Source organism: Diadema antillarum, unplaced genomic scaffold (genome assembly GCF_040938485.1).
Source record: "Diadema antillarum isolate AM-2024a unplaced genomic scaffold, OU_Dant_1.0 seq00001066_RagTag, whole genome shotgun sequence".
In the NCBI taxonomy this organism is placed as follows: domain Eukaryota; kingdom Metazoa; phylum Echinodermata; class Echinoidea; order Diadematoida; family Diadematidae; genus Diadema; species Diadema antillarum.
The window spans coordinates 156,107-170,375 of NW_027271892.1; positions in this window are offsets into that span (position 1 = coordinate 156,107).

Below are 14,269 nucleotides of genomic sequence, written 5' to 3' on the forward strand. Positions count from 1 at the left end.
ATACAAAGTCCCTTTGTAAGTGGAGGGAATGCACAGCAGCAAATTATATGTGACCAAGCCACTGATAGACAGTGGACGAAGGAGAGATCTGGATAAGATTACGGTGACTGCATGCTGTCACTGAATTGAATTTCCACCCAATAAAAATTATAAGCAAAAATATTATTGTCTCCATGTCCATTTCTCCTGCATTACAACGACTAGAAAAGCACTCTGAGAGTGCAGACCTCCGCCAAGCAGCTAATTTCCGATGATCTTGCTCATCTATAGTGATCAGTGATTTCCATCCACACAGCTTAGTTACATCCATCGCCCTATTTCCCCATATAGAAGCCTTTGTTACGTCATAAACCCTCTACTGCACGGCACGCCTCGCCCTACCAGAAACTAGAGCACGTACTTTATTGCGTGTATGAAAACCTCAAAAATGCACAGCTTGAACTCTTAAGTTCATTGACCCTACCTATCAAAATATCAAAAATCCTTGATAAAATCCATAAAAGCTTCTGGATTACTACCAAAACTTAATAATTTGTTCCTTGTGTCATTCTCAACCTTCCCTGCAAGTTTCGTCTAAATCCGTTCCCAACTTTTTGATTATTTGCACATGGAAAAACAAACGGTAACGAAAACATGAACCTCCCCCCTGGGCCTTGGCGGAGGTAATTATTATCGCACCATTCTATAGCTACAAGTTACAACTTGTAGATACTGGCCTATATTCTGCATCTATGGTAGAGTCTACTTCTCACAGTTAACACACAATTATGGCTGACTCTGAGTCTCACCATCAATATTAGCTGCAAAAGAGAAAAATGAATCACAGTGCACTCAAATACAAAATGAACAGGAGAAATAACACATTTTTTTTTTTTTTTCACTTGATCTCGATTTTATACTTCTACCTATTAGATAACAAGGTTACAGATACAGCACTCCCTGGCCTTAGAATCAGCAGTTTGAGTTGAGGTCTCCCAGCATATGTCTCTTTCAGTCTTACAGTAGAAATTGAACAGCACTTTAGGCCCCAGGTCAGGGGTTTCTCTCTAAGATGACTCTACCATAATCTAGACAGTCAGTTGTCATGCGCTGTGGATGCGCGGGACGTGGTTGTAGTTGTACCTGTCTGTGACTTCAATCGGTTTCCTGTACACCTTATGAAGAGTTGACGTCTCGTGTATAACAAGCCAGAGAAACAGATGGCTGCATCTTGCTCATGAATGTGCAATGGCTAGACATGTATTTCAGTAAAACTAACGGTGTTGACCAGTTGTACTACGCCGCTATGCTGGCGTGCCTCAGTCTACGTCAGATCTCATTGATCTGCCCGCCACGCTACCGGCTGTACGTGGATGCAGCGACGTGGCTGAGCTGACGCCCACTAGAACCGAGGCAGGCAGAAAAGATCACGTTCGGTCTGCACAATCCCAGCTGCAAGCAAGCGGAACCTGATGTCATCAATAGCATTTTAGTAGCGGCAACGAGTAAACAAACATCCAGTTGCAAAAATCATATGCACAATAAAACAAGAATGCAAGTTTTCACTTACCAGAATAGATGAAAAATCGACGAAACAAATCTGGAGAATATTTACAGCAAGCAATCGCAAGCCCTGTGAGTGTGAATCCTAAGCGCCCGTGAAATGTACGTACACTGTATGTACCAAAGCAAACGTTGTACGGGTTTAGCTGTAATAACTACCACCTTGTATCTTATGGAACGCCATATGTTCCAAAAATCGAGCCCCTTTTTATTTGATCTTTCTTTCTTTCTTTCTTTCTTTCCTTCTTTCTTTCTTTCTTTCTTTCTTTCTTTCTTTCTTTCTTTCTTTCTTTCTTTCTTTCTTTCTTTCTTTCTTTCTTTCTTTCTTTCTTTCTTTCTTTCTTTCTTTCTTTCTTTCTTTCTTTCTTTCTTTCTTTCTCTCTTTCTTTCTTTCTTTCTTTCTTTCTTTCTTTCTTTCTTTCTTTCTTTCTTTCTTTCTTTCTTTCTTTGGCGAGAAGTATTCCATGGTTAATCGTGTCAAAGGCCTTGGAGAAGTCCAAGAAGATACCTATATTGTGTGTGAAAATGTGTCGAGTGCGTGTGTGACTTTGTCGATGAGGGCGAGTAATGCGTGTGTTGTGTTGTGATTTTCCTTGAATCCAAATTGAAAGTTTGAAAATATGTCGCAGGTTTTAAGAAAACGTACTGTCCGGATACAAACTATTTTTTTTTCAAAAATCTTAGAAATAGAAGATAATAAAGATATGGGTCTATAATTATTGACATCATACTTCTCCCCTTTCTTGTAAATAGGAATTACTTTCGCAATTTTCATGCTATTTGGCACATGGCCAGTTGTAAGCGATGAGTTGATAATGTGTACTAAGGGATCCACTATTTGGGGAATTATGTTAAATGGTTGTCAATTCCGTCGTGGCCAGGACTTTTTCCTTCTTTCAAATTGGCAACGATCTTTGTTATTTCTTCTTTATATGTAGGGTCAAAAAATATAGTTTTGGAGTTAGGTGTATCTAAAAAATCACTAAAAGTTTTACTAGAAAGAGGAATATTTTGAGAAAGATTTTGTCCAATTGAAGAGAAGAAGCCATTGAAAATTTCAGCCATGCCGGCGGGAGTGTTGCTGGAGGCATTGCCCCATCGAACTTCAGAAATATTAGATGAATTGTTGGGTGTATTCATAGCATTTTTTATTGTTTTCCATGTGTTTTTAATATCATCTTTATATTTACTTATCTGATTTACATTAAAAAATTTTCTTCTGCGTACGTAATAATTTGGTGAGTGTGTTTTTGTATGAAACATATTTTTTCTTATTTTTTTTAGTAGGGTTACATCTGTATTTATAAAATAGATTATTTTTCCTATTTATAGATCGTCATATAGACTGGGTTATCCACGGGAGTCTTGGAATGTGCTTATATCTATCTTTTATGTTATACGCTGGGGAATATGGTTATCGATTTCGGAGGTAATAGTAGATAATTATGAAGTAGTCATAAGACAAGTTGACATCGGTAGTGTTGTACACAAAAGACCAGTCGATTTCTTTTAGGCTGTTTTGGAGACTTGTAAGATTATCTGCAGTAATCTTATGTCGCTTATAATATTTATTATGCTTAGTCAATTTAATTGGAACCTGGGCAAATATAGGATAATGGTCAGTGATGTCTGAGAGGACGATACCAGACTCAGGAAGTGGAAGAACGTTACAAAAAAATGTTGTCTATGAGGGTAGCCGATTGACTGGCGACACGGGTATAAGGCTTGGAAATTAATGGTAAAAACGAAGCAGACATTAATGTTTCTATAAATTCTTGTGGGTTGTTTTGGGAGTTACATTTCATGAGATCAACATCAAAATCGCCCATTAAAAATGTAGGCCTATCTTTGTTAAGTATAATGGGATTTTGTACTAAATCCTGCAAATATGCCAGAAAATCATTCGAATTCGACCGAGGGGGTCTGTAAATTACGCCAATAACAATGTTTTTTCCATGTGGATTTATTAATTCAATGAAAAGGGATTCGAGTATATCGCTCGTATATATAACACTAATCTCCTCATGTATAATATATTTAATTTTTTTCGAGATGTACAAACCAACTCCACCACCGACTTTGTTGTTTCTATTTCTAAATGCAAATTCAAATCCGGGTAAAGAAAATAAATGACTGATGTTGGAGTTCAACCATGTTTCTGTTAGCCATGATGGAGCAAGATTTTTGATCTGGGTTTTCTAGGAGTAAACGCAACTTGTCAAAGTTTCTGTTGATACTGCGTATGTTTAAGTGAGCTAACAAAAATGTTTCATCGACTGTATTCATAATACGATTTTTATATTGATTTTCAGTCATAGACACATGCTGGACTCTGAACTGGATCATTTGAGTCAAAATTATATTCAAATTCTTGTGCTGAGGTATTGTATTTATTGGATATGTAATCTTCATACGAACTGGGAATAATATTTGCATGATCAGATTCAGAGTGCCTTACTGTGTCATAAAATTCATCACTATTCAAGGAATTAAAAACGAAATTTGTTGTGGTCATGGTTATAATAAAACATTCGGGAGTTAATAGCTGGCTTCCCGCCTGGACCTAACTCAGCAGCTACATGGGGGTATGCAGACCTAGAAGAAGAAAGGAAACCGAAATGCGTAAAGAGAAATATGAAACACACACACAAAAAAAGGAGACGAATATGAACACACATGAAACAAAATCAACATCGTTACGGATGGTACACAAGGCCATGGGCAACGTCTGGGCATGTACATGTACTGAAAAAAACAATGCAAAACATTAGCAATGATACCAGAGGAAGCTCCCTGCTACACTATGGGTGTAATTAAGGAAATGCAATTATAATTGTGATTTACAAAATGAGACAGTAGTTACAGAAATTAGAATACAACTAAGAGACAGGTATTAATGTTAAATTTCCTATAAATTATTGATAAGCCGTACACTGTATGCGAGGTATCATCAATCGTACGATAGATTATACAAATGTTTGTTTGTTGAGTCTTTTTTTTCCCGTAAAATAAGTATAACTAAATATATATAAGTCTTATTTATAAAGAAACTTTACCGCGAAAGAAAAGAAGAAACTTACCGCGCTCACAGTTAGAGGTTTCTATCTATTTCTTTCTTGTATACTTCCGGGGTAAAAAAAAAAAGTGGGGGCCCAAAGTGGTGACACCTTATGTATTCCTTTGTATGGTAAAAAAAAAGGGGGGCGATCCCCCTCCCCCCCCCCCCCGGTTCTGCCGGCCCTGTCACTTGTTTTCAAAGTGACACGTATTACTATGAACTGGTTTAGTGTGATTGAGCAAATCTGCATCAGATGGACCCATTAGCAGATTTTCTGAAAACACGAATCATAAGAATTGGTTCTCTTGGACACCTCATTATTTAAAAAGTAGTAGTCAAGATCCTGACACCATGGCAATTACCCTACCTGATGAGTGCTGGGGAGTTGAGTTGAATCCCCCCCCCCCCCCCCCCCCCCGCCCACCCTCACCCTCCCTTTACAGGAGGTTGTGGCGGATCCTGGTGGGGGTCAGTGCCGTATATAAAGAGAGTCTGGCCAACTCATAAATTGAACGCCATGTCAATACCCAGCGTACAGTGCGCTTGTGGTTGTAGCGTGTGCGCTTGGGGGTTAGCGTGTACGCGCAAGTGTCCTAAAAGCGCAAGGCACTGTGTTACTTTCTTTTTTACAGAGAGAGAGAGAGAGAGAGAGAAAGGGTGTCGGTTGGGTTGATAAATTATTGCTGGAAAAATAAAAGACGAATGCCGTATGCCGTGTCGTAAACTTTCACTAGACTGTATGCTTTATATTGTATTCAGCAAGTTGTCCAGGTAACAAGATTATCGTACAACAAAATGATATATAAATGTAAAATTCCAGCTGTGCACGGACAATAAACGAATTCCACAGTAGTTTCGCACGTACATAACCATCAATTGCCATCCTATTTACTCCCATGAAACTGACATGAAGGCCTGCCTACTAGTAGTTCAAAAGGAATACACCTATGTACAATGTATTGTACAGCATGACAACGTCAATTGCGTATTAAGGTATGTAAGATCTCAAATTGTTTAAAAATAATTAAAAAAGAAAGACCTGGAATTGAACTAAAGCACAAGCACCTAGATTACATTATGAGGGATATCCTCGGTGACATCCACACCAAATTAGAACTATATGACCATGACCATTGAATAGATATGAAGTAAGTAATCAAAAATAAAACCAAATTAAAATGTCCTAATGGCGACTATTATACCTCCGCCATATTGTTCTCTTAACAGGTCTGGAGTACGTCTTGACAATGTTACACGACAGTATCACATACTTGGCAGAAAAAAATGGCATGTTTGTCACAAAATTGAATGCGTCGAGTGTTTACTTTCCTTAAACTAGGTGTGAATGGATAGACTTTTATTGTTAAAGACTCGTAGACTGAGCAAGACAAGGAATTTGAGCATTTTCACTTTGACCAATCTATTTTCATGACAATACTTTGAGCGGTCATTTTAAAATTATGGGAAAAATTCCGTCATTTTAGTATTTCACTTGACTTTTGACCATCATAGCCCAAATCTTTCCCTACGCGTCATTGTGGAGTAATTGTGGCATGCAAATATACCGTGTTTTTTATGCATTGGGTAATCTCCAAGGTATATGAAGGAACTGTGTAATGATATTTCAACAATAGATAGTATAATTTCAACATTTTACCTGACATTGATCCTTTGACCTGTATAATGATTCTCACCTGGCACAGAAACGAGTTGCTACTCGTTGACCAGTTTTCTCGTCGCACTCTGATTTCTCACTTTTTCCTTCCTTTTTGATCTGTCGGAAAGCGGTGCGTCATTACACTTGAGCCAGGTCGTTTATGACGGTAAGATATCAAAATATCTCTTTCGTGTATACCTTCTACTTCAGTAAAATAGACAACGGCAATTATCCCCAAAGGCAAGCAATATTAGCGCGTAGCTGCGCGTAATGAACAATGGGCACTGCGTGTGAGCTGTGCTCGCGCCCGCGTAATTGACTTTGGTAACGACATGGCGCCTGTAGATCACGGGACCAGCTTTTGACCAATCACAGGCTTCAAATCTCGTAAGCCGAAAACCGAGTAGGCCAGACTCTCTTTATATACGGCACTGGTGGGGGTGCACCAAGTGCGACCCCCTTTTTTTGTTAAAACAAATTAGATAAAAAGAACAAAATGAAACTGTGAAACCTGGGGCCCGTTGCATAAAACTTACCATTGAATTTCAATGGTAACTACCGTCAAAATTAGGCGTCACAGCCAATCAGCATCAAGGATTATAAAATTTACCGCTAATTTGAAGACTTACCGCTAGAAAGGAGCGGTAACTCCAGCGGTAAGGGTTTTATGCAAGAGGGCCCTGGAAGTAGCACCATACATTGTGTGTGTGTGTGTGTGTGTGTGTGTGTGCGTGTGTGTGTGTGCCCCTCCCCTTCACGGAATTCCTGAATCCGCCCCTGCAGGGGATATACTGTATTTGGAGAACCTATATGACTGTGTGTCCACTCGCTGTTGTGAATGGAAATTCTCTTGTTATTTTTTCTGTAAGTTTTTCTTTTGTTATGTCATGAAGTTCTTAACCAAAGTGGATAATTGCGCTGTATACAAATCTCATGCATTATCAATGTTATTCCAGGTAAAATGCCATATAGCATTGAGATTCAAATGACTTTAAAGAATCAATGGGTCCCTCCATGGCAAAACAAAATATAGGCTACTGCGTTTATCATCAGCATTAATCCTGATGAATATATATGGGGTGAGGTATGTTGACTCTTCATATCAAAGGTTAGTGAATGTCGACGATATTCAATTTCTTTTGATGATTTCATGAAATTACTGATCAGGGGTTTAGCTATGTGTATTTGGATAGAAAATCCTGATAAGGGATCTACGCTCAGAGTGTGCAAAGTCAAAACTACTCAACATCAGTTTCATGTTTCATTTGAAGTGCAGAGTTCAAACCCTGGTCAGGAGTTTATACTAAGTAGTCGCTTTCAATGAACAAGAACTGTGTTTGTTTGTTTGTTGTTTTTTTTCTCTCTCCCTCTCTCCCCCTCCCCCTCTCCCTCTTTCTATTTCTAATTTTTGCACAGTATGGCGTTCCATAGTATCAACAAAGGTCTTGCTCAATGCACTCTCCCCTCTCTACTCCACAGAACTCTACGGAGTTCTGTGCTCTACTCTCGCCGCCTTCTCCGTATTCTCGTCATTCTTCGTTCAACTTATCGTATGTAGGTATACAGTATACATACTTCCGTACATCTTTGCATTTTTGTTTTGTTTTTTCCCCCATTTTCTTTTTCTGAATTTACATGTCACTCGCACCCTTTTTGTGCATCTTTTTTTTTTTTTACTCTTCCCTGCGGCTCCTTCCCTCCATTTCTTCCCCTTCTCTCTCTCTCTCTCTCATCATATTTTCGTTCCGTTGCTTTTTTTTGTATCGTATAATATATATATGAAGAGTTTGTTTGCAGAAAACCGATAAGTCCATACGTTATTGTCAAATGGAGATATTTGCGATTCAAAGGTCAAGAAAAATAAAGAGAATAACAAGAAAATTTTTGCTTTTTTGACCATAACTTAAAAAATATACCTTTATATGTAGTGATCAATATATCATTTAAAAGGTATTATTTTGTACTTAATGACAGAGACCGTACTTCAAAATCTTCAAAAATTGACTTATCGGTTTTTGCAAACAAACTCTTCATATCCTGTAGGCCTACATTTTCTTCTTCTTTTTTTTTTCCTCTTCATCGATCGTGTTTCACTCTTGTATACTTCATTGTACACTTAAGTTTTCAAGTAATTTGAAACTCACTGTATTATTGAATAGATAATGTGAAATATGTTTTTACATTGGACTCCGATACCCAAGATATGAGTTGTTGAGTACTCGTGTATATAACAAACTTTCAACTTTCAACTTTCTCCCACACAGAGTGCCTGCATGCGTAACGTTATCCACAGAGACTCCAACCCCAAGCACCTTCTGATCGGGAGATTTTCCCGCCTGAGACCCCTAGCTAGCAAACGGGAGACTCCAATTTGATGTGCGAAGCGCGAAGTTCCTTGCGGCCGGGGTCCAGGGCCCTTAAGCGGGCCCTGGAAGCTCTAGGGTTCTAGATGCTCTCTCGTGTTATGTAAGGCTTATTTGTCAACAAACAATGATATCAAGTAAGAAATCATTTCAAGCGGGAGACACAGAGCCAGGGTGGGAGAAATTAAATCTCGAACGAGAGATTTTGCAAAAATGGGCTTTCGGCGGGAGATCTCCCGTCGAAAACGGGAGAGTTGGAGTCTCTGTATCCATATGGAACACAGGAGACTGAATGGCGACCACAGAAGGTGGCCTCAGGGAGATGTTTTGTCTCACCTCCCTGGTGGCATCAAGCGCACTGACCGAGCTGATCGTGAAAAGCGCCATCTTTCACCCATGGCACACCAACGTCACAACAGCAGCTAGCAGACTGCTGGTCAAGATGTTGTACCGATTAATATAATGCCCACAAATATTATGTATACGTCTAAGTACCGAGCGAACCATTAATAAATCTTTCAGCAGGGAAAAATGATATTAAAAGATTCAACACACACGCACAGAATGATATACATACACACAATCTAAAAAGGGAACTAACTACTAGGCCTAACATGTGAAAATATTTTGTGAAATTTCGTAGAAATAACCATTTTGAGATAAGCTTGATTTATGTTGCGGTGATTTTATGTGTAACTTTAAGAATACAATGCAATATAGTTGGAGGATTTTTTTCGAATAAATAAAGATGCCGATTAGTCTGAGTAGTCGACAAAAAAAAAAAAAAAACCCTATACTTTGAGGGTGCTTAATCTGAATGTGTATACCTAGGCTATCAATGATGCAGCTTTTGCATTCTTGAGGATTTTGAGATATTGCAAAGATGACAACCAAAAATGAAAATTCCCGTAGCTATATTTTCTAATAAATGGTGAAAATTTTTTAAAGATTTGATGGTGCGACCCTATTTTGAGGGTGCTGAATCCGATTCTGGGTGATGCGACTAATGAATCCCGGAGGGGTTTGAGATATTCAAGATTTTTTTTTGGGGGGGGGGGGGAGGGGGGGGGGCATTTTGATGGCGAAAGAGCATTGAGACAACGCAATGTATTATCCTCGAGTGCAAGCAGTGCAGCAACAGAGCAAAAAAGTGTTCCTAAAATTCAAATTTTCTTTTAACTTTATCTCTCTCTGAGTTGATAATTTCCGAACGTTCTTGGCTTAGACTCCAATCCATTTCATTTCATTTCATTTATTTCATTTCCAACAACATTTTCATACACAAAATAACACAACATCAATACAATGTCGTAACAAAGAAAAATACATGAAGTTAACAATAATACGCATGAAAAAAAGCAAGAGAATATTGAATCAAAACTAAAGTTGCAGGAAATGGAGGAGACATGCTAAAAAGCAAAGCTTGTATTTTGCAGTCTCCTCGTGAACAAAAAGACTAAATAACATCGAAAGGCAATTAGCTGGACATAAACGGTGCGCAACACATACAATCCTATACAAATAAACAAACAACAAGCAAACAAACAAACAGACGGACAAACAAACACAAGCAACCTCTCTTGTAAAGAGAAAGATATAGAGAGAAAAACAAAACACAGTGAAGGAAAAGGAGGAGAAGAGGAAATTATTTTGAAGGAAGAAACAGAAAGAGACAAGAGGACAGGAAAAGGCGAGAAAGGAGAAGAGATGAAGATGATGAAGGGTCTATACCAGCACACGCGAGGTACATGGTGCGATGGATCACCGAGGTATATGTACATAATGTAGGAGGGAATAGATTAAAGAAAAGAATGAGTATAACGAATAAAAAGGAAGCTCAAAATTAAGGGTAACTAAGATATAACTCATTCAACTATATACGAATTTATGAACAACTTCTTCAATTTGAATGTAAATGTATTTAAACTTAAAACTTGTTTCATACTATCATCGAGAGAGTTCCAGAATTTGGGGCAAGTAAAGGAAAATATAGATTTAGCAAACATAGTCCTAGTTAATGGCAAATGAAATGAGTTGGATTGCCGGGTAGGATACAGATGAACAGTTCTATTTTTAGTGAACATGGACTCAAACACAAATGGGAGAGAATTATTGATAAATTTGTACATGAATTGTCCGAGGTGTAGAAAATACAAATCCTTTACCTTTAAGATTTTGTTTTCTTGAAATAACACATCAGTGTGACTTCTCCACGATTCATTGCAAATAATACGAAGAGCTTTCTTCTGTAACAAAAGTAGTCTTTCCAAATGAGAAGAATGTGTGTTTCCCCAGGCGAGTATACCATAATTCAAATAAGGTAAAATCAAAGATGAATATAACATTAAAAGAGCGTTTTTGGGTAAATAGAATTTAACTTTATTCATAACACCTATATTTCTTGAAATAATACGGCTTATGGAATCAATATGTAAATTCCAAGTGAGTTTACGGTCAATAGTCAAACCTAAAAATTTGATTGAAAAAACTTCTTCAATAACTGTGTCATTCAGATAAACATTCCTTGGCACATTTTCCAAAGAGTTACTAAAAATCATACATTTAGTTTTTTTGATATCTATTGACAATTTATTTGCTCTTATCCATTGAAGTAATTTATCCAATTCAACATTTAAAACATCAATTAACATGTTAGGATCAGAATGTGATAAAAAAACATTAGAATCATCAGCAAATAATAGAAAAGAAAGAATACTTGATGAATTCGGCATGTCGTTAATGTAAAGGATAAATAAAAGAGGGCCAAGCAAACTTCCTTGAGGCACTCCACAATTGACATTTTGCATGACTGATGTATGTCCGTTAACATACACAAATTGCTTTCGGCTAGAAAGGTAACTCCTGAACCACTCCAAGGCCTTTCCTCGGATACCATAATGTGATAACTTATAAAGGAGTATATTATGGTCAATGGTATCAAAGGCCTTGGAGTAGTCCAGGAAAACGCCGATTGTATGATGAAACTGATCAATATAGCTTTTGAAACTTTATCTAGAAAGGTAAGTATTGCATGGGATGTATTGTGGTTTTGTCGAAAACCAAACTGATAATCAGAAATTATTTTATGAATATCCAAAAACTTTAATAATCTAGAATGAACAACTTTTTCAAGTAATTTCGATATAGAAGTCAACAAAGATATAGGTCGATAGTTACGAACATCTTCCCTATCCCCATTTTTATAAATGGGAATTACTTTAGAAATTTTCATATCCTCAGGGACAACTCCATTACACAAAGACAAATTAAAAACGTGTACCAATGGATCAACAATAAAATTGATAATATTTTTCAAAAGAACATTGTCAATACTGTCGTGCCCGGCACTTTTCTTGTTTTTCAAATTCTGAGCAATATCTAACAATTCATTTCTCTCTAAAGGAACAAAAAACAATGAGTTAGGATTTCGAGTTTGCAAAAAATCAGAAAAATTCTTTTGACTATCCGGAATATTGCGAGCAAGATTATTGCCAATTTGTGAGAAATACTGATTAAAAATGTTTGAAATGGATGTGGCATCATTAATAGTCAAATTATTATGTTTGATTGTGGTAATACGTGGTTTCTCCGTATTTTTATTAATAGCTGTATTGATAGTTTTCCACGTATTTTGAATATCATGTTTAAACAAAGATAACTGATTAATAAAATATTTACGTTTCTCACACCGTATTACTTGCGTGAGAACATTCTTATATGAAGTATATTTATGATGAGATTGCTGGGTGCGTTTAATTTTATCAACATAATACAAATTATTCTTACGGTTAATCGATCGCAACAAAGATTTAGATATCCAAGGCAACCTAGGATATCTTTTGTAATTGTTACATTTTTTTCTAATAATGGGAACATGTTTATCCAAAATAGAAATTAACGTTTGCATGAACAAATCATAAGCTACAGTGGGATCCTCATTATCATATACATCGGTCCAGTCCACTCTGTTTAACTCGTCTTGTAACATCATACATCACCCAAATTCATTCATTCATTCATTCATTTATTTTTCAATTTCCAACAGAAACTTAATGTTTTACAGAAATTAAATACTAGTAGGTGTACCATCATTTCGACTGATCTGTTTGTCGGAGGGTTATGTTTCATTTTTTTTTAATCAGGAGGTGTTATACAGTGGAAACTCGATATAAAGAGATGGTCGGGACCGAGTCATTTTCCTCGTTATAGCCGATATCTCGTTATATCAGTAGGCATAAAAGAAGGCATAAAATAAAGACATTAATTTGCACATGTGGGACTACCCATCATATTTCAATCAATACTGATAACTTGATATTGTGTGTGAGGGAATTACTCACCTTTATGGGTAAGAAGATGTTTTTTGCCAAGGAAATCCAGTATCAAGAATGTGTTTCTTATTAATTGTAGATGTTTGAATTTGTAAATTTAGCTTGCGATTGTATCAAGATCGTCTGTGGATTGGTATGTGGTTATCGTATGGGTGTGTGTTGTGTGGAAAGCTTGAATATGGTCTGCACAATGCTGTGTGTGTATGTGACACATTCTGTATGTACATTATGACTGCGTGTGTGTGAAGACGGGGAATTCCCTAAGTAGAAGGCCAATCACAGCATCAGATTGCCTCACACCTGCTAAACGTCATGATGATGTCATGTATACATATGGCCGTCCCACCACATTTTCTGCATGTATCAGTGTGCGTCACGCGTGCACACACACACTTCACACGTACAACATGCAGTGCTAGCTGGAGTGCACTGAAGAAAATGATTATGTGTGTACAAGACAATTTTTGGCGCATCAAGCTTTACAATCTTGGAAGATGATAGCACAGGCGAAGTAAAGCTTTACCGAAGGCATTTTACTTTACCTCGCTATAGCAGGTTTGATTTACTATGTTTTTCTTTGTTCGGAAGTCACAAAATTTATCTCGTTATAGCAGTTATTTCGTTATAGCCGATCTCGCTATAAGAGTAGCATTTTACATTGACTTGTGTGGAAGGAAATTTGGGACCGAGGAAATTTCCTCGTTATAACCGATATCTCGTTATAGCAGTGTTCGTTATACCGAGTTTTCCCTCATATTCATTTGTAGAGTAGAAATTACTGCTCTTCTTTGGTGTCATGTTCAACAACGTCAAGAAGTTTTATTCGTACCCACGTGCTTTTGCAAAAGATCGCATCAGTAATCAAGCTATAATAGACTAGCGCTCCACATCCCTTGCTGTTGTTTGATCTCTCTTTCAATGTGCTGGTAACAATGAATGCGTGTATTTTTGAATAGACCGTTTCTTTAATGCAGCCCAACTATATTATGGATATTTCTTTTCCTTTAACAGCCTAGTAACGAAGCGTTTCATTCACTTGCTCCCTCCCACTAAGTTCCATGTATAGTTGTTGTCAGGTATATATAGGGCAAACTCCAGCAAACTTTGTGGTTTTACAAAGTAAGGGCAACTTTTGTGAACAAAGCATGCATAAAATCTCAATTCATTACAGAACCATTCTTTTGCAGCAATGAATCAAAATGTAGTGCAAGGATTACGCCCTTAGGATGCAAAAAGTAAAAAAAAAAAACACACACACACACACTGGAACACGCTCTTCACTAGTATTTGAAGTGTTAAATATGCCAAGTTTAAAGAA